The sequence below is a fragment of the Falco rusticolus genome, chromosome 9 (assembly GCF_015220075.1).
Source record: "Falco rusticolus isolate bFalRus1 chromosome 9, bFalRus1.pri, whole genome shotgun sequence".
NCBI classification, from domain to species: domain Eukaryota; kingdom Metazoa; phylum Chordata; class Aves; order Falconiformes; family Falconidae; genus Falco; species Falco rusticolus.
In genome coordinates, this window is record NC_051195.1 from 4,715,458 (window position 1) to 4,741,803 (window position 26,346).

Genomic DNA, 26,346 nt, shown 5'->3' on the forward strand with positions numbered 1-26,346 from the left:
GTCAGTCAGTACATCAGCTCCCTGAAGATTTTACTCAAATATTTATGCAGCTCTTTCATGGGCCGGCTGGACTCGGAGGTGACTGTGAATTTGCCCCAGTATCCCGGTATAATAATGCAGAGTGGTTCTAGTCCAGCTCTTTTCACCATTACACGAGCCTGCTGCAATATCTACCCACTTAAGCTTTGCTTTTTGAATATTGAAATAGAAATACTTTCAAATGCTTAGGCTACACCTTCTGTGAACTGCGAGAATGAGGAGGAAAAGGAAAATATGTTTTCTTCTCATTGGGAATTCTGTATTGGTAGTAAGAAGCAAGGGCTTTAATATGAGGGATTTACGCTGAATGATCTGTCTTTGCCGAGCTGGAGAACAAGCCATTTTTTCACCCATAATATGAATCAAATTTATTTTGGCTTCCAGCTGATCCCTGAATACATGTTAATGTAGATAAAGATTTCTTGAATTTAACTTCAGCTTTAAAAGAAAAAGGAAATATCTGTATTGAAAATCTGCGGTCACATGTGGACCCTGATGGCTGTTGATACCAAATCCTTTGCTGGCAGCTGCTCAGTACAGGGCATGTACACTCTGTGCATCAAAGAACAGAAAAATAGCAATGAACTGCTAAGTTAACTCTCCTGATTGCTCTAGAAATGAACACTGGAGAGAGACATTACATAGCTTTCTGAAATGAATGATCCCATGGACTTCTCACTCCGAGAAATAAATTTGTATACTTGCATAGGCTCATAATGGATGAAAACAGGATAATATTTTCAGATGTCTTGGTAGCTGATTAGAGCTTTTTAGAAAATACTTCCATTTTGTAGGCAAATTCTGGAATTTCTTAATTTTTTTTAAATTCCAAACTGAAATAAATTGTTAACATTTGCTGATATAATAATCATCAAGAAACAGTATTGTAGTGTTACATTAAAATAAAAACCCAACAAACCACAAAACCCAAATCAAAGAAACAATGAAGCTAACGCCTTACTGAAACAAACCATTGACAATTTCATGAGGAAACTAGAAAATGTAGTCAAAATTGCTATTGTCACCTCAAACACCCTGCTGCTGCAAAACTGGTCTTGTCCAGGTCCTGCTCCATGTCTCTTAGCCGGGGCTGCGATGGCCGAGACTGTGCCCTGCAGCTTGCTTTTCTCAGGCATTAACCGCATTTTCAGAGAATTTTCCAAGAATACTGTTCGAGGTGCTGGTATCTAAAGCCCTTGTGTCATGATAGTGCATGCAAGTTTGGGCTGTTGGATGCAGCAGGCAGATGTTCCTTCTTTCTGCCCCGCACGATGCATGGTGAGCTTCATCCTGACGTGTTCTAGGGGGAAAGAAGCATATTTATGGGAATCTGTGATATCTACCTTTCTAATTCCAGCCTCACTCCCTCTGTTCAAAAAGGCAGCTTGGGCTGGATTTATCTTGGCACTTCAATTCTACCTCACCCTCGCAATGAAGCAGTGGTGGAAATCGTGAGAAAGGTTAGGGCATAAAGTCTGGTATAGGCAAGGGTGAAGCAGGTCCCAGAAAGTCCTTTTTGCTCCAGAGCTCTTCAAAGTGAAAAGCTTCATACATTTATTTTTGCTGACAGTGTTAGAAATGTATGAGACTGTCAAAAACAAACTCAGATGCAATGTTGTGTCTGTCACCATGTTGGTGGAGTTTAGATAGGATTGAGAAAAAGAATTTGTTTCCTTGGTAGCAGAAAATTGCTTATTTTACAAGGTGCCATGGAGAGGGTTATCTACTTGGGATTTATAGGGTAGAGGCTTCAATAATGCATTTCAGCAGGAAAGAAATATTTGTTTTATGGCATACTTCTCAGGGTGGTGTTTGGTTTTTAGATGCACTGTGCCTGGAAAATCAATAATGCACCTTTCAGAGATCTGTGATACCACTTGCCCCAAAGGCAGGTAGGATCTGCAAAGGAGCTGGAGCTCAAACTGCTCCCCAGACCTGGGGCAGCTGGGCTGCAGAGGCACCCCAGCTACCCGGCACCCTGGCGAGACAGTGTCAGGAACAACAGCGCGGATGTATTAAATGTAGCCCATTATTTTGGACAGCACCTCTTTGTGTGGAAATGCCATTAGCAACAGCAGTGCTCTTGAAGCCACAAAAAGCTATTCCTGTAGGACAGTACGGGGATCTTGGTCCTGGGAAATACTGCTTGCCGACATCTGATAACACCGGTGAGATAGCGCAAGTCTTTGAACCGAATGCAACGAGGATAAAAGTGTTGCTGTTGCCTTTATATTAAAGCCAGAGGATCAGAAAACACGCTAGAACGTGCAGTTATTTGGCAAGCAGCAGCTCCGTCAGCTGAGTGGAACTGTCACAGTGGGCTGAGCGGGGAGGAAGGCACAGCGCGTGACAAACCGCCACCAGCAGGGTAATACCGAGTAGGTGCAGGGAGTTATTTGTTACTTAATGAAGAGCCTCTCAAGGCCGAAAATTTACAGTCCTTTCAGAGTTCAATTTTGTTGGAGTACGGAATAAAAACAACGACTGAGTGGAGCGCAGTGACGTTGCGATGCACGGGGGAAGCAGCGCAGACCATGCAGACCTACAACGCAAAATCATATCGACAAGGGAAGGCAGGCTGAGAACATGAGCCAGCAAAGGTCAGCTAGGGCATAGTATGGGGGTGGTAATTAGGCCACTAATTAGATTCTTAAGGGCAGCCTGGGGAAGGAAGAATGCTTTACAGTAGGAAAAGGAAGAAAAAACTCCCAGCACACTGGCAGACAGGCATCGCCGTTTCCCTTCAGACCAACCTGCCTCATGATTGCTGTGCCGAGCCAAGTCCCAGCGGAGATGAGAAGAGGCCTGAGCAGCTGACGGTGGGATCTGAGGACCCTGTGCCAGAAACAGGCGCATTTTCCTCACCGCAGAACAACTGGAGTTCAGAGAAGAACCTCTTCTGAGTCCTCCCCCGCCCTCCCCGGGGGAAAGCCCTCGGTCAGAAAAGGGGGATGAAAACTGGATTTTGGTGAACGAGAGGTTGGAAAGGAGGTGTTCAAGACAGGAATCATCCCGGGCGAGGCAGAATGCACTGCCGCCTCTCCACAGCGTGTAGGTGATGGGAGTAAGGTGCATTAAAAAGGCTGAAAATGTTCCCTGGAGTAAACCAGGTCCACAGTGAGTTGAAGAAGCTGAATTTATGCCATACAAACACCACAACCTGATTTTCGGAGGTGGCTGGAGTCCCCACAGAATGACACTCCACACTGACCTGTGGTTGGCTTCATCCTGATGCCCTCCTCCTGGTCAAATTTAAAATCACATTAGTTTCAGCGTATTTTTCATTTCCTGGGCTGTGAGATCAATCGTCTAGTCACTCGTCAATATAATCCAAATCTTCCTTCAGTACTGTTTTAGTTGTTATCACAAAAAGGGCTCAGACTGAAAAGAACTTTTACAAAAGATTGTTGATTCTGCCAGGATGGATCAAAGCTAAATCTGCAATAAGGAGAGAAGAGAGGATTCAAACAGTAAGGAATAAGTGAAGGCATCTGGGACATAAAATGAATGCATCGCTTTAGCTGTGGTTCTTTCACCTCTATGTTTTATCGCGTTCAGGTTTGATATAAATTCAGCTTAGTGCCTGAAATAGGCAAAGCTGCTCAGAACCTTACAAGTAAAGTTAGCATACTTCAGAAAATATTTAGCGGAACAATGTTCCCAAGGTACACGTGAGAATGGCATCGACAGCGGTGCTGTAACTGCTGGAAGTCGTGGTTTCAAAGGGCAGAGTCCCCCCGCCCCGTGCTGACTGTCCTGGTACCCAAGCGCAGCCTGAGCAGTGTTTGCTGCCCCTTTTCCTCCTGCTCTACATCCTCACGAGACTGCCCAGGCCAGGACACCCAGCCCTCTCCATCTTCCAGGGCAGACATGTGAGCGAGCACAGGCGCCACGTTTCCCTGCAAGCACAGGGCAGCACCCCAGGAGGTGTGACATGCGGTACCCGATGCCCGTGGTGGGGAACGTCACCTCTGTGAGCATAGGAGCTCCCATGAGCCCACACTTTATCTAGATGTTTTTGCAGTCCCAGGCCCCCGTGGCTTGCCTTTGCTGCAACAGAAGGCTTCTTTGCTAAAAAGATTGAGCGAAACCTCGGGCAGGGTGAGCAGAGCTGGGGGACAGCAGCAAACCCTGAGAGAGCATGGGAATGGCTCTGGGCAACAGCACACCTCTGGGAAAGAGTGGGTCGGGACGCTGGAGTTCCTCCTGTGATGAGAGCATTACAAAAATTAATGGCATTACAGATTTATGGGTATGTGGGATGAGCAGGTATTCAAGTAAGTACTTGAACATTGGTCCAATCTACCCAGAAATAAAATAAGTGAACTGTGGTGGAGCAAACCGGCAGGAGGAAAACTGAACCTAATTAACACTAAACTCTGCTGTAATGGTATTTCATATCTCTGTACACCTTGAAAATAAAGCGTGGATCCAGGTACATCCTATCTTGACTGTACAGCCCACATACATCACGGAAAATCTTATCCCAGATTCAACTGTCCTCAACATCCAAAGTTGATGGGGAGCAATCTTTTTATGGATGTGATGGGGAACAATCTTTTTATGGGTGGCCACGGGAAAGGGAAGAATGCCTTCAATGCCACTGAAAAGGGGAGTTTTCCTACAGCAAAATTACACTCCAAAAAGGAAGACGACTTGACGGTGGAACTTCTCTGGTTGCATCTTCCTGAGAATTCAGTTACTTTGGTCAGAGGTTACATCCAATTCAATTAAGACCATATATGTTGCTAACACTTGTCCTCACACTTTTTTTGGGGATAGCATTGGGATGAAAAAGGGGAGACTTTAATAAAGGAGAGGACTTCTGGGGCAGCCAGAACCACGCTGCAGTCCTCACCTACAGCGCAGTGGCAGCGAGTATGAGGTTGTTGGCCCAGAAAGTTTATCAGAGGTCAACTTTTCAACTCTCTGGCAGTAGAAAAGTTCCAGGAGCCATTGCTCAGCTGGTGACCGGTTTAAAAGAAAAAAAAAAAAGATTGTCATTTTTCACGCAGCAACACTTGCCAGGCTCAGCTGCAGCTCGGTGGTGAGACTTCTTGTTGCCGAAGGAAGTCTCCAGCCGAGCTGCAGGGAACACAGTGTACGGGCGGAAAGGACGGCTCTTTGTTTTCCTGTGCTCTGGGACTGCTCTACCTTCACGTACTGCTTGGCCCTAGAGCCTGGGTAAATAGCGGAGCATAAAGCAAACCGCTTCTTCTCCTGGGGGGAGGGGGAAAAAAAAATAAAAATAGTGCAGGAATAAAACCTTGATTACAGAATGGGAAATAGAGGGATGTGCCAGTAGCGAGGGGAAAAGGAGCACCTGATTTGGCCGGGGCAGTGCTCCAAAGGGCTGAGCGGGAGTCAGAGCGGAGCAGAGCATCCTGCTCCAGCCCCCCTGGGAGGAAACCCTGGCCAGGACAACAGGAAAGGCTCGACAAACATGGAGCATGTGGGACTGAAGCAAATATTGCAATTTGGGGTGCAAATGCTGATGTTTTGATCAATGGTGCCACATCAATTATGGATCATTTTTATTTCCTTGAAGGAAGCGGTGAATGGACAGAAATGAGGAATTTTATCTCGCACCAGACCTCCCACCTTCGATAAATGGGCAGGGAGTGCAAAGGGAGCTCCCAGCGCCCTGGTGACTGCCGAGTGCCTTCCCAAGTTCACCATTCAATACTTTTATGTTATTTGCAGGCAGTAATTGACAGTGGTGGTTTAATTAAACAAAACCAGCAAGACAGCTTCTTGCTAAAAGGGCAGACAATAATAATTTTCTAGAAATGTATCCCTCCAGCTTTCACTGAGGATAAACACTCAGAGTACTTGCAAATTCTGATAAGTGACTTCAAGCCTGCCTTGTTATCTTGCTTTTTTTTATACTGTGAGGTTGTTGGGAGGAATAAAGAGAGCTAAAAATCTTTATTATTCTTCCTAAGGGATTCATTGCATTCTACTTTGCAATGCTTCATCATATTACCAATTTTCACTGTACATGCTTTTAATAAATACTTATTGTTATAAAGATAATAACACTCTTATCACATTAATGACTTTGCAGTAGTGTAAATGAAAATGAATATTAATGAAGTTAACGGTAACCTTGATACAGTAGAACACTGGTAACTGGGAAATTTTCTCAGTGTTTTATAGTACAATAAAGCTTTCTTTTCTGCTTTTTCTCTGCCAGAACTGGAAGGGAAAGTATATGAGATAGAAATTTAGATATTTGTGAAAAAGGCTCAGTGATTATTCCTATAATAGATCACTGCAGTCTGTTTTATTAAAAATATCTTCTCAGCCCCAATTCTTCCCTGCGGTATTTCTGCTGCCTACCAGCACTGCAATGAATGAATGAAGACGCCATATGGGCACTTGTCTTCCAGCGTGTATATAGGTCTTTTGGGGTTCTGCATGGATTCCAGCATATGGGTCAGACTGGCATTTCTTTTTTTTGATCCAGAAATAAAAAAAAAGCAATGGTGTTACAGCAGCCTTTCTAGGCAGTTCGGCATTTTCTCATCCGAACAGCTTTTCTTTTACATTATTTTTCCCTATGGTTTGTACACCAGCTGAGCCTGTAGCCAGGACATGTCAGACCAACCTCATGTCGATTTGACACGGCTGACTGTGCTAGCACGGGATTTTGCTCCTGCCTGGTAAAATGAAGCAAAGCCGGAGGTCACATCCCGGGACAGTCCCCCACCCGGGAAGCTGAGAGCTTCCAGGAAGGTGCAAATGTGGGTGACCTGCAAGCGCACGGTCAGTGCAGGTGGCTCAAGGTGCATCAGCCCCCCTGCATATCTCCAGCCCCTCGAGGTGAGGCAAGAGCCGTTGGTCTGGCACGGCCCAGAAACGCTGGGCTGGCTGGGAACGATCTCTACATTTGATCACTACTGCGGGAGACACATCAAACATTTCCAGAGGCCTCTCTCTCCTTGGTATAAACCACTGGAAATCCTGGACAACTGAACAAAATCCTGAAATTGCAGCCCACCAAAGAAGAAAAGTTTGCGGAAGCAAATGCATGTCAGAACTCATTTAAGAAATATCAACCACACAGAAGTTTGCTCCAATACTGTGTGACTCTGCATGTTTTAAAAAAAGAGTCACCTCCAAGTAAATCATCAAATGTGGGGATTTTTGCATCCCTGTATATTTCCCAAGCATTTTTCTTTGTTCATATGTAAGCTGAATTTGAGATGGGAAGCACATGAAGCTGAGTACCAAAGCTTTTGGCATGATTTTGCTACAGCACGTAGTAGCTGTGCTGACCTAAAAACTCCTGCAGGAGCAATTGATACCAGTAGTCGCACATTCTACAACAGAGAGAATGATCTATTCTGAACAAAGACCTCTCAAACGTGTGGTACTTTGTTAGTCTAACACGAGAGGTATGCCGATCTGCTGAACGTGCGGAGGGAATAAGGATATTGCAAGATTTCAAATACTAAGAGTAGAGATTTGAAATTGAAAAACCAAGGGTTTACATAAGGTTAAGCCCTGAGATTTTTAAGTCTACAAAATCTGATCATTTTCAAGTTACTGTCTTTACTGCGCCGAACCCTGTCACATTGCTCATTTGCTTTTATAGTTTGTGAACATTTTGACACACTATGGCACACATGTAACAGAATAAACAGTAATGTGAAAAATACAGATGGCAACAGCAGAGCAGCCAAGCATTGGTTCTGGTAGGGAATTTAACTTTAGGGTCTCCTAGTTTAGCAGATGGCACATCTCAAGCCTGAAATTGCATTAATATAACTTTCTTGAGTGCAGCCTTTTGGAGGAGGGAAGCAGGTGGTCACATTCAGAGAGAACCTGCGTGAGGTGACACTGCTACATTGCCCAAAACACAGCGACGTCCTGACAAAAAGTGTGTACGTGTGGGCATGTAACTCAGCTCAGCTCAGTTATTCGGGTTTGGCGTTCCAGTTTGGGCAGGCTAGCTGGATTTTACAATGGGATGGAGACTACTAGAAAACAGAAGTTACAAGACATTTGAAATGAAGAATTTATTGTACGTGACAGCCTAGAGTAATGTATTTTGTTGATTCTGACTGGCAGATGTTAAGAAGGGTGGTAGTTGTAAATAAGGAAATGTGGCTGTATCACTGTGGGAATGTGTAGTAACTCAGTCAATGACCCTTGGAGAGCTGAAGGAACTGTGCAAGAGCTTGACCTTGCTATCAGCACAGCCGTCTTTTCCACAACATTATGGCAGTGTTATTAGCACTGGGTATAAGTGAAATGTAGATGTGCTTTACAGGAATACGTAGATTCCAGCACGCACATTCACCTCTCCGCATTGGCTTTGCTAACCTGTCTCTCTCCACCGCTCTGATTTACAGCAATCCTTAAAATGCAGACTAAGACCTCTCAGTAGTGTTTATGTCACTGTCATTTTTTCATTTTATCTTGCTGTTACACTTTCAAGCAGCCAGAAGCTGGCAGCCACTATCTTAGGCATAAAAGCAAATCGAATAAATTAATAATGGACAAAGAGTATCATTGCAACCAGAGGTGTGAAGGAAGGTGGCCAGGCTTCTAAACGCTGTGATTAAATGTGGCAATATAGCCTTGGCGAGTTAATACAGCATCAATTGCCCACAACTAACGTGGTAATTTTACCATCCAGAAATACTCAGGGGAGATAAACTTTTCTCATCGTTGCCAGGAAAGCCGAATCATTAACGAACAGAATGATGATGAAATGCAGAAAGTCTTGGTTCTTGAGCAAAGCACATTAGTTTCTGGGACATGAGGCTCATCTCTATTAGGGACCTAATTCATATAAGCAACACAAAGGCTAAAAAACACCAGAGAAGAGTTTCTGAAATAAAGATTGATTTCTGTGCCAGTCCTTCTATGTGACACACACTCACAAATTGTATTTTTGTGTCCAGGGGCGGATATTTAGGTGCCTAAATATCCATTTGTGCATACCGATGGGCAGTTTGCCTGTGCAACTGGAAGGAAAGCAGTGGAGAGATGGGTTTTCCAAATGTGAATTCCCCGGTGGTGCTTCTTGGCTGTCACTTTGAGGAGAATTGGCTCCGTGTGCTTCTCTGCCCTCAGTATTTCTGGGTAGAATTCACAAGCCGTCGAAGTGCTCCATGGCACCAGTCTGAGCTCTTTGAATAGGGATGAGACCATCGCTCCGTCTCATCTGCTGTATAGTAATCCTTGACATTAATATTTCACTTTTCACCAGAAGTTCTCAAAGCTCTTTTCAAGCCTAATTAAGGTTCACATCACACTTAAGAATGAAGCAGATATTCTAACGACAGGAAAAATGAGGACAAGGGAAGCGAAGCGACTTGCTCAATATCACACAGTTGCAAGCAATCCTGGGACTGAAGTGCAAAAATCCCGAGTCTCGGTAGTTTTCTCTAACCACTAATGAATAATAATGACTGACCATATTGATAATTAATAGCATTTTCACTGTGCTTAATCCATGTAAAGTGCTGTTGAAATACTACTTCTTTCACTCTCACTGATCACGGGGTGTGTGCACGGTCTTCATCCCGCATCCCACTCCTCTCTGTGTACGTGAAAAACCGCTGAGTTAATCAGATATTGCTCCACAGAGCATGGAGATGGTTGTGGGATGAGGTATGAAAGAAGATGCTCACAGTGTCTGGCTTTTGGCGTGTTACTGAAGCGCCTGATAGAGGGGTGCTTGAGCTGAGAACTTGGTCTCCCTTACGGCCAGCAGGGAGAACCAGGCTCCATTAGAAGCTCATTCAAAGCATGTGAATTAGAAGCTATTTCTCTCTGCTGAGCCTCTGGAGAGACTAACATTAGAGGTCTCAAGCTAGACATGAGAATACTTTCCCTTAAATGCTTATTATTATTCCCATTTTGCAGGTGGGTGAGCTGGAAAGGACAGGACTGTGCTAAATTAAGGGAGCTGCCCTCAATAGTTAGGCTCCCTCTTCGCTCCCCCACAACCCCCTTGAAAATGTGCATGTGAAAAAGAATGCAAAGCTGAATAAATCTCCCGGGAATACGTTTAGGTTGTAAAAATACAGAGACAGTATCGAAATATCTCACGGTGCTCTTGAATATATATGTTGAGTCACGAGCACCGTATATTAAATGGTCAACGCTTATTCAACAGAAGTAATTTCTCATGCGAGACCACAGGAGTCACAGGAATTGGCTTTGCACCAAACTGCCTGATTCAGCAAGATATTACCAGTGTGCAGAAGCTCTGCTGTTATGTTTCCGCTTTTAGGCACTGGGCGAGAGGAAGCAACCAGCACGAAGAGAAACTCAGAGATTCTTTACAGATTTGAGTATGGCAGCGTTTTAACTATATGTGTAGGAACTTATCAGGAAAAAAAAAAAAAAAAAAAAGAATAGATAATGTAGGTATGAAATCCATCCCTCCAGTGCTATTTCTTCAGCTTGTATGATGGAGACTAAATTTTATCTCTCTGTTTTCTGCCATCTCTGGTATTTTTCCTAAAGTCAAAATTCTGTGGCAACTCTGGCAGTCATTAAAAATTATAATATAAGAAAGTGTTTATCAGTTCTGTCATTTCAGGTACTGGAAGAATGATTGCAGATTGAAATGACTTTGTAACAAAGCCTCAGTTAGCCAAAAAAAAAAAAAAGGAGGCAGAAAAAAGGAATGTTCATTTTTCTGAAATTAACAGAAAGAATAACACTTGGAGAAAACATTTATCATTATGTCAGCAAGGAGGTATGTGATTTATCTTTGTAATAATGGTTTTCATAACTTTGAAGGTAAAGACAGTTGATCTATCTTGATAGTTTTCATCTAACATCTAGCAAGTTAAATTACATTAATTGTATACGTAAAACGAAGGCTGATGTACCATAAGCATGCTTGGAAGTGCATCTCTTTGCAGCTGTACAGGGTCAGGGACCATCTTCTGGTCCTGAAGTAAAGAAACACGGCACGGCCATCCCTGTACAAGTAAAAACTCTTCTTTGAAACGCAGGCTGACCTCATGCATTGACCTCACCGGTGACATCATACCTACGGGAACAGCTGCTGACCATGCTGTTCCCTGGATCGGGTACCGTCCGGGCTAGAACAGAGCGTGCAAAGGCACAGCAGGCTGGGAGCGCATCTCTGGGCTCCAGATTTGGGCACTCCCTCCCTAATACTGGCCAGGTAGTAACTTCTTATCAGGCGTGAGGGATGCTGGGGGTCCCCCCTGGGTCCCCTCTTGTGCAAGCACAGCATTTGCTGTTCATACAGGAATTGCTATCACAACAAACGGCAAGTCCATGTTGTGAGCACTCATCCCACAAACTCAACATTAACAAATCACCCTTGGTACTTGAAATATTTATATATTATGGCTAAAAGAAACAGTCTTTTTTTTTTTTTTTTCCCCTCCCTTTTCTCCCCCCCCCCCCCAGGAATATGAGGTGTTTATCCGGAATGTAAGTAATTCTTAAGGAAAGAGTCATATGTGCATGCACATCCAAGCACATGTATTGTGTGTATATTTCCTTCATGTCACAATCTGTTTTTTTCAACTCTGAAGCCCCTGCCGAAGGCTGGGGCTTGCAAGGAACTTGGGGTTTAGGCATGAATGAGGAACAACAGATGGGAAAGAGGAAAGACTAGAGCATAAAGCAAAAAGACCTTATAAAATAAAATTAATCTGATTTTTCTTGAGGTAAATAGAATGGTAAAAATGGCCTAAGGAAATAAGGCACACATATAATGCAAGCAGTCGTTAGTAGACATCCCTGGTCAAATTTTAAATGCTTAGTTTTGAATTCAAGAGCTGGAGGGGGAGTAATAAATGACATGAAAGTAAAAACCCTGGGCATTGGAGTACACACGGAAGGACCCAGTGACCTACAATTCCCTGTCAGTGGCTCAGAGATGAAATATATTAACATACATACCAGAACCGGAGAGTGACAGTTTAAATATATGGCACAGGGGGGAAAAGATTACTCTGTAACAGAAACTAAATGCCTCTGAGAGCAACACTCTTCCCTCCTGATTCACAAGAGCAAGAGGGAAACAACAGGGTTGTTCATATGGGAAAGGAGAAGCCAGGAGCGGAGCTCCCATCAGCTTTAGCGGCAGCGATACGTGCCTTTCACCAGCGACCACATGCAGTGGTGACAAAGAAGCCACCTGGTCATTTAAGCAGAGATCTGCAAGGTCTTGGACCATCTTCCCCCATCACCTGATCATTTCAGCAGAGGTCTGCAAGGTCTTGGAGCATCCTTCCCCATTTAGTTTGCTCCTTAGCTATCTTAAGCTCTTTCTTAATCAACACTCATGATGTGTAACAGATTTCTAAAGACTTTTTTTGTTTTGTATTAAAGTAAATGATTTCAATAAGAGCCGGAACCAACCTAATGTCGAGCTCCTTGGCTGCTGGCTCACCTCGGTTTACCCTTGCTGTGATGAGCCCTGGGTTAGTGTCACGTATGTAAGAGCTATAGGAGGAGCAGTGTGAAACCCTCAAGCCATCAGCATGCACGAGCTATTTCTGGTGCCAATTTGAACCCGTCTCCGTTTGTCTTCTAAATCGTAACTCCTCGTTCATATTCAGTTAGAGAATCACAGGGCTGCTCATGCAGCGGGTTTTAAAAGCTTTGCCTGCCCTAGAAGTCACACGCATGTATTTCCAAAAGCAGCAGGCTTCAACCCTGGCTTCAAGCCTCCTCATTGCATACGGTGCCACAAAAGCATTATGGTAATTCTGAGCACTGAACCATTTAAAATCTATTTTAATTGATTCCCGGCTACTTCATGACTCCAGCATATTGTTAAATCAGTGGTAGATAAAAGTAGCAGGAGGTAACATCTTTTGTATTGCTGCAGGGAGATTACACCTAAAATAAGGCATTGAATTCTGGGTACCTCATTGCCGGAGAGATGCAGACAAATTGGAAGAAATTCATAGAAGACCAATAAAAATGATTAAGGGTCTGAAGAGACTGACTTATGAGTGAAGATTAAAGAACTTAATACATATCGCTTGGCTAAACGATGACTAAGAAGGAAACGATACCCTTCAACAAGTACTTGCAGGGCATAAATATCACAAATAAAAAAGGAATTCCTTAGGGTGCTGAAGGACATACAACTGGGAATAAAAGGGTGGCGTTAGGCAGAAGAAAACTGGCTCTCGACACACGTCACTAAAATCTTACAGACCATTTGTAATGTGTCTTACCAACACATTCATCTAATCATGTTTCAGTATTAATTTTTGCCTATTCTAGAAAAAAAGGCATAGTCTTCACTTAAAGACGGAGCAAGAACTCCCAGGTGCACTCCAGGGATGTGCATGACGAGAAGAATAATTCCTGACCCAAGCTGGGAAAAGAGAAAAAAAGCATTCTGAGTATTTGAAGGCGGGTAGACCCTTTACCGAAAGCTGAAGGATGTATAAGGTATGAAATAAGTGATCTGTATTTTAGGAACGTGTCGGTTGCCAGGATACCACAGGGAAAATAAAAGTGGAAATGCATTTCTTCAAAACATACACATTCCATTAATTCCAGTGAGAATTGTACCAACGTTTTAATGGGAGAACAGGCAACTCAGAATAGTAAATCTTTCTGCAATTTTCTCATAGCGCCAACTCACAGCTCAGAGCTCAGCCCCGGAGCTGGGAGAAGAGCTGAAATAGTCTCGGCAGGTGTCGGGGTGCTGCGGTTGCACATCTGAGCCCCAGCCTGTGTTAGAAAGCAACCGTGTCCGCCAGGATTGAAGGGCTGCGGGAAATGGGGCTTTGCTCTGCCGCGGTGCAGCAGAGCGGCTCAGCAGCACAGCAGTGTTGAGTCCGAAAACTGGTAAGTACAACGTACGTATCACCTTGTGGTTTTTCAAACTTACTGCATGGAAACTCCCTGGCTGAATTTAGAGGTCCCCACCCAGTAAAATATTTGCTTCCAGTTCCAGCTGCCCCTTTGCTTTGCTGCGTGAGGTGGGAATCCTGAACCTGTTAACCTGGGCAGCTCCCACGGTGAACTCGGCACATCCATTTGCTCCTTGCAGCTCTCGGCAGAAGGGGAACAGGGAGGTTTTGGGGAAGTTTTTGCCTATTCCTGTCACAAGTTACATCTGTTTCTGGTGAGATCACAATTTGACGTAAGGGTATCAGTTCATGCTGGTACCCTGCAGCAAGATCCCTTGAGAAAAGCTTTGGTAAGAGGCGCCTGCTGACGGGAGGTCATGGGAAAAGGGCTCCCCAAAAGCAGCAGGAGTGGGAAGAAAAAGTCTCCGGAGCGCTTGCGGGCAATGAACTTTTTCTTCTGTTTTTTGAGCTTGGGAGAGGAAGCACAAAGCAGAAACATCTGCATTTCTAACCCCCCTTTGGGTGAACAACCTAAAGATGCTGGTGCTGTAACTGGCACATGGAGGAAGAGCGATCCCTTTCCTGGGATAAGCATCCCATTGCAGCGGCGCTCTGAGGACGTAAGCCAATTTGTTTATCCCGGAATTAAATCTGGTTGTAAAGGCACAGTTCTGCTGCTGTCAGACCCAGCCACTGGACCTCTCCGCTGCCTAAAAAAATCACCTTTAAAACCCCCACACTTGCCCTACCAGTCGCGTGCCTGCTTTGCAAGGCTGCTGAGGGGCTTGCCCGTCTTTTTACCAGAGGACCCTGCTCTGAGCTAAGAAGTATGTATGGACTTGTTTTAAAAGTGAGATGATGCTTTATATGGGGCGGAGTAAGCGTGGCGACCAGCAGCAATCATATTTACAGAGGTGGAGGTCAGGAGCTCTCGTTTTATGAAAACCCATCTAGAGAACGTTTTCCTGTAATTCCTGTATTGAGGTCTCTTCATGTCCTCCCTCTTTGAACACCTTGACCCATGGCAATTAAAGTCCAGCATTCATTTTTAGATTTTTCAGACTATTTATTCTGACTGTTCTGTCTAATCATTGCTCATGGTAACACAAATAGTTCCTGGACAGTGATTTATTATGCCATAAAATTTTCTATTTTCTTCCTTCCCCGTCTCACCAGGTGATGTTGAAGATAGTTTGTGACATGGTTAGACACAACCTTTATGGAGTGCCTGGAAGTTTGGGCTACCAAGTGTAGATCAAGATATTTACTCCAGCCGATGGGTGGTGAGGAATAGCATGGAGAGAGACTTCCCCAGGGAATGAAGATCTTGTCTTTGTGACAGCTTTTCTGATTTTTTATTTTTTGTTAAAAATGCATTAAAAGGAAGGGAGTATAATGATGCAGGAATCTGGCTAAGCATAATTGCTATTCAGAGCATTCCAGGAGGCCTACAAAGGCCTTGGAAGGCAGCACACTTAACCCGGACCAGAAACCCTGAAAATACATGAATATTTTATAAATCACAGGTTTCACCTCGTCAGCTGTTTTATTCTGTGAGATATTTTTCCCTGAGAACTAGGTGAGAATCAGATGTGACCTGAACTGAGAGACAGTCTGTGCGGTGGGAAACGTGCGCATGTGTGATTTTTAAGTCAGTCCCTCAGTTATTTATGTATGATCTTACAGGTGTACCATGTTCTGCCTGAAATCCTGGGGCTGCAGCTCCCGACCACAGCTGTGGAATTTGGAAGCTTCTGTTTTGCATTTGGCTATGGAGTTACATATGGTTCCACTTCAAAACAGATCCCCACAAATTTGTGTGAAGTTGTAGATGCCTGTGAAAGTTATAACCAAAGACGGACCTGATCACGAAAGGAAATACTGGAACAGAGCATTGGCCACTCCGTCGTGTTTAGCTCATGCTTCGTCACCTTCACTTCTCAGGAGGGATGCGGCTGCCTATGAAACACGTGGATTTAAGCCCAGCGCTGGGTTCACTCAGTGTTAGGAGGGAAATACGAGGAGTTTCCTCCTCCCGTGCGCTCCCACAACCCTGGCAGCCGCGGGCAGTCACAGCCGCCCAACAGCTTCTGGCACTGGTAACTTCATGAGCGTGGCATTAAACCCTCAGGATGCGCGCAGCGCCGCAGAGGGCACGCGTGCATTGCGTGGCTTGGTGCAGTAAGCGGCCGGCGTGTTTAGATATGTATATGGAACATGTATGTATGTTTAAGTGCCCATGGCAGGATCCTCTGGGCTGAGAACGAACCTTGCACTTACTGAGTAGAAGGTTTTGGCTTCCCAGCCCACGTCGGCAGCGTTGCCATCGCACACCCGGGCTGTGGCCGTCTGTGCTGTGTGCAGTCCATGGCATCCAAGGCTGCCTTGCTCAGGGGGTGGGGGCCCGACTGCATGTGACCCCCGGTCTCCTCGGGCTGCCCTCCCACCCCACCACCCCCCACCGCAACCTGGGATGTGGGTGCCACCTCCGCGCCGCTGCCGTGGAGGCGCGGCTCCTTCCCACGGCTTCCGAGCCAGCCCAGCCCAGCGGGTGCCGGGACCGGCCAGCCAAGGGGGCGATGCCCGGCGGGACCCCCCGCCGCCGCCCCGGCGGGACCAAGGGGGGTCCGCGCCCCCTCTCCCCGCGGTGCCCCTGTCCCCCCCCCGCGCTCCCCGGGGGCACGGCCGGGGATGGGGGGGGCGAGCCGAGCGGCAGCACGCCGCCTCCCGGGCTGCGCAGCGCGGCCGGGCCGCTCCCTCCCTCCCCCTTCCTCCTCCTCCTCCTCCTCCTCCTCCTCCTCCTCCTCCTCCTCCGCCCCCCCGCGGGGTAGAGCCGGCAGAGGCGGCGGGCGCGGACGGGCGGGCAAGCGCGGCGCGGAGCCGAGCCGAGCCCAGCCGAGCCGGGCAGAGCCGAGCCGAGCCGGGCCGAGCCCAGCCGAGCTGGCGGAGGTAGGTGCGAGGGCCGCCGCGGGGATGGAGGTGAGGCGGAGGCGGGGAGGGGGGGGCTCCCCGGGCCGCTGCTCCCCAAGTTTGGAGGCGGCGGGACTTTGCGGGAAGTTGGGCAGCCAGGCGGCACCGCTGGGCAGCGCGGCTCGGCACGGCTGGGCACGGCGGGGGGCAGCCCCGGGGGGGCGGCCCCGAGGGCGCGGTGCTCCCGCCGCCGCCAGCCGGCTCGGGAGGTGCGGAGACACGGCCGGCTGCCCCCCCCCTCCCCGTGCGACTGCGGGGTGAAGCCTGGCGGTGCCACCCCCAGCAAAAGGGGGGGCCGGGAGTGTGGCCCCCCACCTCCGGGGGCGGGCCTGGGGCACCTCGGGGCGCCCCCGGGAGCAGCATCCCCCGGGTGCAGCATCCCCCGGGTGCAGCATCCCCCGGGTGCAGCATCTCCCGGGTGCAGCATCCCCCGGTGCTTGGCGGCGGGGTGAGGGGGGGGGGCACACGGGCGCGCACACACACACACACACACACACACCACACACACACACACACACACACACTTTTCCCGACGTGCCCCCGAGCCGGCTGGCGCCCCGGGGGAGGGGGCGGGATGGTGACTGGGATAAAGCCACTCGCTGTCACCGCGCCCGGTGCGGGGCTGGTCCCCGCCGCCTGCCGGGGCGCACCGGCTCCTTGCGCTGCTGGTGGGGTGGGCTGGCGCTGGGGAAGCGGCTTTCACTGGAGGGTCCATCTCATGCCGGCAGCGCATCCTACCTGGAATGAAGCCGTGGATGGATGTTGCCTTTCAGCGATGCAGATTTTTAAGGAAAGAGGGATATTTCTTAAATGCAAGCTGTTGGCTGTTAAAAATAGCCCCGTAGCATGCTTCTGCTGGGAATGCAGTCAGGGTTCAGTGCCGGGTTATTATGGTTAGAGTCTGTTAAGCAACAACCCGCCCGCTGAACTTTGGTGGTGTCCTGGATGGTTTTGCTTTTTTGGGGGGGTTTGTTTGTTTGCTGGTTATTTTTTTTTCCTATCTTTTTTTCTTTTTTTCCTTGTGCTGCTTCATTGTAACACTACAGCCCTACTCTGCAGTGAATTGACTTTGAGACACAGGTAGATTTGTAGGTTAATAGATAGTATTATTTCTTGGATGGTGCATCTCAACACCTACCAAACTTTCAGATGCAGGAATGTATTTGTTTGGTTTTATCTTTTTCTTATTATTAAATAGTTCTATGGCCTAAAGTTCTCTTCACTATTAATTTGCTTGCATATGACATACAACTGGTTTCACTTCTTGATTTGTTAACCAGACCAAACATCATGATAATCTCCTGCAGAACAAATGTGTGCCTTTTGTATCTTGTGACTAAAAAAAGCAGAGTAGTCAGCTGAGCAGATTACAGATTAAATCTCAGAGTTTGCTGGAACTGTTCATGAAGAGTAAATATTTTTAAGGTTTAGCTGAAAATCATATGCACTCCTTTGTGTAAACAAACGCCTAATTGAACAGCACTGCACTTGATGCTAACTGGGCACTACCTGATCTCTGGCAAAAAGGGAAATTTCCGTCAATAAGGGGTCACAACATGTAGATATGGACTATACATATGTATTTATATCTATGCTATTTATATACATTGATATATGTATTTTATATACACACACACACATATATATACACACACACACATATATACATATGCACTCCCTTATAAACGGTAAATACTAATGGAATAGTTGTCCTGAAGCTTTTTCTTTTTGTCAATGATTAAAATGTGGTCACACGTCTCTTGTCCTGAGAGCTTCTCTGCTGCTGCTGGTGCCATTTCACTCTTGGGCATTGAGTCAAAGGATTCATCTGGCTCTTCACACGCCAAAAGAAAGAAAATCAATCTGAATGCAGAAAAGAGGAAACTACTTGTACGAAGATTTAGTAGTGAAACTACGTGGGTTTTTTTTTCTTAAATGGCCCTTAGATCCTGTGTCTGTAAGTGCAGTCACCATGCAGTTCTGAAATCAATAACAGAATAGTTTTATGGTTCAGGTTTTGTAACAGGAGGACTAATCTCTACTTTAGAGCATTTTATACGGTGGTTTGTAACAGGAATATGATGAAACAGTGGAGATGTACATGCCATTCCATTAATGCAGTGGAAGACAGTAATGGATTTTGTCTTTGTTGCTAGACTAAAACTAGGGATCTGGCAATAGTATAAATGAGAAGGTTGAGGCAGACTTTCATGATTTCATGTGGTTAAATTGAAAGATGAAGTTATGTAATCCACTAGCAGCGTTAGGAAGGATAGGATTACGTAGGCATAGTCACAGAGGTGCAGATAAAATCCTGCTTATATTTCAACATTATTTTAAGCAACCTGTGGCAGGAGCTCTGTGAGTACCAGGAGTTTCAGTGGGCGAAGGTTACGTTGGTAGCCCAGGTGATGTCAGTGTTATTGCGCAGGTTTTTAAAGATGGACTGTGTCCCAACACTGAAGTGTCTCTCAAAGTATTGGTTTATGTTTCAGACCAAGTTGTTAGGTGGACGACAGCAAACTCTTCCAAAGTTCATGAGGCATTGTAGGCACAATACTGCAATCCCTCAACCCCCCAATACGAATTTCTTATCAAATTCCTCTGTGGACTAGGAAGGGATTCCTTCTTACTGTTAACTACTTTTCCTATGCTGAGTGGCTCCTCATGTGTTCACGGGAGCAAAATTCTGAAGAGCTGTAACTCAGCGTTGCGTTACCATTTCGTTCCGATATACTTTCTCTAGAGGTAAGCTAGCAGAAGCATTCTGATCTTGCCTGAATGACATAATTGATTTAGACAGTTAGAACATGCAACTGTGTTTCTGTTTTCCTATTGATACATCACTCGGGTGAAGAAAGCCATGACTTAAGCAGGTGCCAGTATGCTCCCTCTCCCTCCTATCTCTTAATTACTCTTGCAGTTACTGTGTCCTTAAAAGGCTGTATATCCCACAATCAGAAACACCAAGGAAATGTGCTGCTAAATCATCCAGTGCTACCCTGGATGCTTGACTTGGGTGATGTGAATCGCTCTGTTTCCAATGTCTCATCAAGTTTGTAGGAGCTGTGCCCTGGTTTGAACCAGGCTCCTTAATTGCTGTCTACAGGCTGCAATTCCACCCTTAACCCACCTGTTTTCCTCCGTACCTTGCACAGTGAGAGGTAACTCTGAATTCCCACTTCACTGCTTGGCTGGAGTCATGTTGCTCAGCTGGAAGAATCCAAAGTGCTGTGAAGAGACAAGGTAGATTTCCAATAAGAGTGCATTTTTTTTTCTGCACTGCTTTCCCCCACAAATTAGTATTTCTTATTTATTTATGTTTTTTAGCGAAGTGGACTGTTTTTCTTACTGACAAAGTGTGTTGCCAGATTTGGAGTCTAAATACAGCTATTCACGCAAGGGGAAAGGTTCTGTAAGCTTCTACAAGTTCTTATCTCAAAGCTGCCTGAGTTACACTGATGTCTCCACTTCCACTGCAATTTCACTACTATTGACTAACTATGTATACCATTGTTGACTCGTTCCCTTAAAAATATGTAGGGCTGTCCATATATCTAAAAGAAAGCGTGTTGTACAGTCGCAGTGGCTGTTTGTCCCCACGACCTTTCCATTTGTGTTTCCCAGGCTGAAAGACATGATTACAATTCTGTCCTGGTTACTCGTGTTGGTTTTTACATGCGAGGGAGACCGGCAAGCTCCCGACGAGCTGCGTGCGGCAGGCGCGTTGCAGCGCTGTAATCCTTTGATTACACAGCTGTGCCTGACATGCCCCTAAACAGCACTTCAGGGGCAAGCAGTTAATGTAGCTTTTCCATGGAATATTTATTGATTTGTGTTACACCTGGTTTCCAGCAGCTGTTGAACGTGGGTTGTAAGCGCTAGTTTGAAGGAGGGTGGCATCCGCTATAAGAAGAGACAACCAGGTGATGGCCATGGTACCTTGTGAGAAGAAACGGGAAGAAAAATGATGTCCAGTTGAGTACGGGTGGCTGGTGGCAATGACAAGGCAGCTGTGGTGGTGACCAGGTGTGATGGGGAAGGTGACTAGGTCTGTGGCAGGCTCTGTCCCAACACTCTACTTCTGTGGCAGCACGCCAGAGGCCATGGACTCACCACCCCAACCCATCGCCCTGCCTCTTCTCATTCACAGATCCAGCTTCTTAAAATTCCCCCAAGACATGGAACTGGCTGGAACACGGTTTCCAAATCTCTGAAGTGGCAATCCTGCTGGTTTCCTTACAAACCTGCCAGAAATGAGGTGGCACACATCAGCTAACCCAGCTCCGGAAACGTTTTTGGAGCTCCTGGTGCATCCAACCTTCTTCCCGGGATTTGGAGGGAGCCGCTACGGCCCCGGCAGCATTATGGGTGGGGAAAGGCGCTTGGCTGCCAAGGCGCCTGCCTTCTTGTGATGGGGCTCATCTGAAAGGAGCGCAGTCCTGAGGAGAACGATGGTGATGGAGGGGCAGGGAGGTGAAAACGTCTTTATTCTTTTATATGCCAAGCGCGACTAAATACACACTTTCTGTTCTAAAACTTCATGTGCCATCATTTGGACTCACCAAATGTGCACACCATTTTATAAATAGGTGTGTGAGGGTTTATGCCATCTCTGTATCTAAGGTAGCTTGTTCCTCACTGTACAAGGTGTAGATCTGTACCTAAATACCATATACTAACACTGACATTTTTTTTTTCATTTGCTTCACACCTTCCAGTAGGGAAAAAAAACACGAGGAGGTATTTTTCCTGTAAAAAAACCTTGATGTTCGGTGTGGTTGAATGTACCCTGCTATCTTACCGTAAAGTTAGAAAAACTGATGAGATTGAAAAAGACTTTTGCATTATTAGGTTTTTTTGCATATATTGGTGCACGGTTTAAATAAACCAAGTTTAAGTTAGACCTGGTAGCTTCTCAGTATTGCATGGATTATAGGGAAGGACATTTCTTGCAAATAACGGCGGTCTTTGTGTTACAGGTGAGTTTTAACTGGGGAGAACTGTGAGATCAAACAAAAAGAGTGAAAGCAAAATGCAAGGTTCAAAGATGTACAGAGAAAAAAAGATAAAACCAGTTTGAAAAAATGTGAGCTTCTGTAAGATGCAGAGGGAAAAGAATAAAGGTTTATCTGTAATGTGTGTACTTAGGGCACCTGTTACAAGAAAGCTGGTGGCCAGTAGTGTTGAAAGTAGGCGGCATGTTGGATGTGAGTTTGCAATATTGGATGGTATCAGACGACTGAAGATCGTGGTCTCCTTATATGCTTTACGTGCCTAGTTGGGGTTCATGTCCTGGGGCAGCGTGGGGAAAAAAAGCACTTTTTAAAGTGCTTTGGATCTGGCACCAAACTAGTCGGGAGAGAACAACAAATAGGGGAGACCTCAGGAAAAAAAAAAAAAAAAAAAAAGTAATAGAAATCAGGATTCTGGAAGATTTTGCATGTGATTTGAAGAAAACGTAAGAACCTGGTGTTCACATTGCTGCACCGAAGCTAAGATGTAAATGGCCTGTGAGCGCTGGAATTTGTCAGCCCAGAGAAGAGGGACTCTCACTGGTGCAGCCAGGAGGTTTCACTGTATAAAGCTAGAAACGGGAGGAAATGGAGAAGGGTAGCTTAATAGATTATTAGCAGTATATATTATGAAATGAGATGGGTTTGCTTGCAGGGCCAGCTCTTCACAGGGGAGCTTCATCTCCTGAAAATTCTTTCAACAGGTCTTAAAACCAACACTTTTTTTCAAGTCCATAAGATGCCTTATCTAATATTCCTTTCCAGCCTCTTTGATTTTGGCTACTTGTCGGTTGAGATATTTGTCTTCTGGCTGAGCTACGCAGCTATTAAAGAGATAATGTTCAATAGATATCGTTAATGTTAAATAATTTAAATGGATAATGAACCTGAAATTTCTAGGATTTTCAAGGAGCACTCTGAAAGCCCAGCTTTTTGTAAATCTATTTCACCACGTTAGGCTGGCGGTCGTGCTCCTCTTCTGTCTTCAGTCCGTGCCTAGTACATTTGCAGGACGGCTGCTCTACGGCTCATCCTTCCGGATTGATTACTGAAGCCTGAGGAAGATTCCTGGGGCTGTTTCTGGAAGGGGTTTGGGAGGTCGCTTTGTTGAGGTGGAAGAGCAGCAGGTCCCACGTGCAGCGGTTTTGACCCTGCGCAGAGCTGGTGCCTGTCCAGCTCCCCGGTGGAGCATGGGTTCACCCTGGGAGGTTGTGCTCAGGATCAGGGACTCTCTGCTCGTTTTGTGGCTCCCTGGAGCTCCGACCTGGGGTAACACTGCGGTGTCTGGGTTGTATCTGCATCTATGTGCAGAGGTCAGCTAAAAAGTCCGGGTAAAACCACTGCTGTGCATTAAAGGCTACCAATAGCCATTACAGCACAAGGTGTGGTGGCGGTCTCCTCGTTTAGAAAGACAAAAGTGTATTCTTGAGCACTTCAGCATCGAGTATTACAGCTTTATGCCCTGAGCAACTCGTTGGAGCCATTCATAAAGTAAATAATTTAGATGAAAAATTTCATAAATTATAGAGCTATGAAAACAGTATCTCAGGTTGAGGATTAACTTGCCTGAGGAACAGATAAGGATAAATTAGAATGAAAGCACGATCGCTTTTGACATTTAGTATTAGAATTACTTTGCAAAGCTATTTATACCAGCTTTAAAAACAGTTTCAACAAGAGATGAGATGTGAGAGGTGAACAGAAGGGAACAGTGGAACCTCTCGTTACAGGAAAGAGGAAAAATTCATTTGTCTGACATGAGGCTATTTTAAATATTGAAGTGTTTAACTCTGTAGAGAGGATTTTTGAACATTGCTAAGGAGATCAGCATTATTAAAAACACACAGCATAGTAAAATAGAATATATATTGGTATCCATGGAAATCCCAAGTGGATTTCTCTTGCATTAGGGTAGATGGAGAGTAAATCAGCTCTTGGTTTTCAGTGGTGTAAGGGGGACCAGAATCTGGCTCCTCCAAACTGTGGGCACTGAAAATGTTTTCCAGTTGTTTTGGAGAAGGTCAGAGTCCTCTGCTCGACAAAGTGTGCGGCTGTAGCGGTAAGGCTGGAAAACCAGTGCTATAACGCTCTGGTACTGGACAGCGAGTAGTTTTTAGCTTAAGCCACCACTACATTTCTTTTTAAAAACCAGATTCCAGTAACTCTTTGGGTAAAATGCCTTTCTTAGATGGCTTTGAATCACCTGCTGCTTATTTCTGTGTAAAGCTTTAAAAATGGAGTATTCTTGCAGTTTGATATCATAGTTACAATGCTGCAATAGCTCAGTGTGGTGTAACACAGGGGAATGCATAAAAAGCTTCAGCTGAGTTTCGATAGCTTTTTTTTTAATGGTACCCATTAAGTGGGTGTAGTAACGTATCCTGTTTTTCAGTTTTTTATCTTGCTGCACTAGTACATTGGATAATGAAAGATTAAAAAAAAGCCACTAAGAAATGTGCTGTGAAAATGCAGGTAAGCATGTAAATATCAACAGTAATTTTTGTGGGACTATTACAATTCCTAAATGCTAAAGCTTTTCCATAATAGAAAATGAACTGAAACTTTATGACAATGTATTTTTGTGCATTAAAAATACTTGCCTGTTAATGAAATAAGAATATCCCAGCCATAATCACTAAAAATTTCACACTGCAGCATTTTAATAACCTTCTTTGTGTATTTTTAAAGATAACAAGTAATTCTGAAATAGCAAATATCATTAAGTTGCATTGAACAGAAAAACTGCGGGTTTGAAATGAGATAATATAAATGCTGTGTTCATTCCAAAAGGCAATTCTCAGGATGAACCTCTGGCTTCATTAAAGTCAATGAAACGTCTTCCTGCTGACTTCAGCATGCCAAGATTTAAAAAAAAAATAGAATTGAAATGGGATCTTAAAAAGTTTTCTTCTCGATGAGTGACTGAAGCTGAAGTCATTCAGCTGCACTTTTCTGTGCATCTGTTCTTTAGTTCAGCCAGGAGGAAGCCTTAAGCTGAAGATCGTGTCTGGTGGGGATGAGGGTATGTGTAAAGGAAATAATATTTCTCTTTGAAATAATCTATCGGTAGTTGTGTTATCCCAGAGGTCCCCTTTTATTGAGATCCTGCAGACGTGTGCTCCTTTCCACGCTAAGGGAAGCTGACCGTGGAGGTGGACGTTCCTGGTAGGGACTTTCAGGTCTTAAAAGTGATGGAAAGCCCCAAAGTCTGCCTCTTTATTTAAAGTATTGCACGACTGTATTGTGTGGGTGGGAGTCTGGGCAGGCTTTTGCACCCAGTGCAGCGTTCAGGCATGGTTTGAGGGACATTTTTATCTTTGTCCTTTTGGCATCAAGGATTTTTAGGTAGCAATTGAATAGGAGGAAGGAATTAATTTGATTTAGCGATGTCAAACTGAAAATGAAGTTCCTCCTGGCACATCCTTCGAAGAATGCTCAATGGCTCTGGATTTAGCTTGCCATCCGCTTTAGTTTTGCAGGGATATTTTTGGACTTCCTCTGCTGATAAATATTTAGAGTCTGTTTATATTTAATCTCATTTCTGTTAGTGCTTAGAGATTTTTTTCCCATAAATACTTATTACTGAAGAAATTGGTATTACAAGCCTTGAAAATGCAGTGCTAGCAACTTTGTAATTTTAACTGTATCTGACTGACAGTATATATATTAATTATCCAAGAGAGGCTTATAGCTTTCTACAAGAGAGCTTTATTCCTGGGCTGTAGGAGTTAGAAGGGGAGCTGTGCTCGCTTTGTGTCTGGAGTGCAGGTTTGGGTGCAGTGGGCTTGGCTGGATTAGATGTGACCATTGCTGAGGAGCAACAAGGTATGGAAAGTGGAAAGGCTGCTTCAGGTTTGTATAAGTGTAAGTCACCAGGACGCTGCTAAGCTCAGAATCAAAATTGCAGCTGTTTCTTTTTTTGTTCAATTAAACCCTTATGAAAAACAGCTCAGAGAAACCTGGGCTGATATTAATTACTTTGAGGACTTGAAGGATTTCCTTTGCAGAAGTCTGTGCAGCCTTTTCTTACAGTCTGGCCCTGTACAATTCTCTCTGGTGTCCCCCAGCTAATTCCTGCTGCTGTTTTGCTAATTCCTTTTTTGAGTCATGTTTTGCCTGATGTGAGTATGACAATCCCACTTTAATTAGATTACAGCAGTTGTCACCATGCATAGGGACCATGATGCCTAGGAGTCTCAGAAGTATTTGTGTCAAAATAAATAAATAAAACATCTAGAAAGCTTTACTAAGAAGCAGTAAACTTAAAATTTGAATTGGTAAACAGCTTTGAAATGAGTTGCCTTGTTATATTACAGCATATAGCCACCAGATGTCACTTATTTTGTGCACCACTGTGCTTGGGAGAAATACACCCCTGGTATGTAAAAGATTAAAGAAAAAAAAGAAACTTGCTATAAGTGGCTTTGTTTCTGTTTTTATTCATAATGGGCAACTGTCTTCCTTGATAAGTATTTCCATCTTAAAATAGATTGTAT

At 45.0% G+C, this 26,346-nt stretch overlaps 1 protein-coding gene across 2 annotated transcripts in view; it reads left to right on the forward strand.

Annotated features, from left to right (window-relative positions):
- Nucleotides 1–16,696: 16,696 nt before the first annotated feature.
- The window catches only part of CHST15 (carbohydrate sulfotransferase 15), a 46,027-nt gene continuing 36,377 nt past the window's right edge, over nt 16,697–26,346 (forward strand). Inside the window, exon 1 of one of the 2 annotated variants that reach the window (XM_037399371.1) lies at nt 16,697–16,814. The gene's annotated coding sequence lies outside the window, so the exon portion shown is untranslated. The remainder of the gene's footprint in view (nt 16,815–26,346) is intronic. The other variant, XM_037399372.1, reaches the window with a different exon arrangement.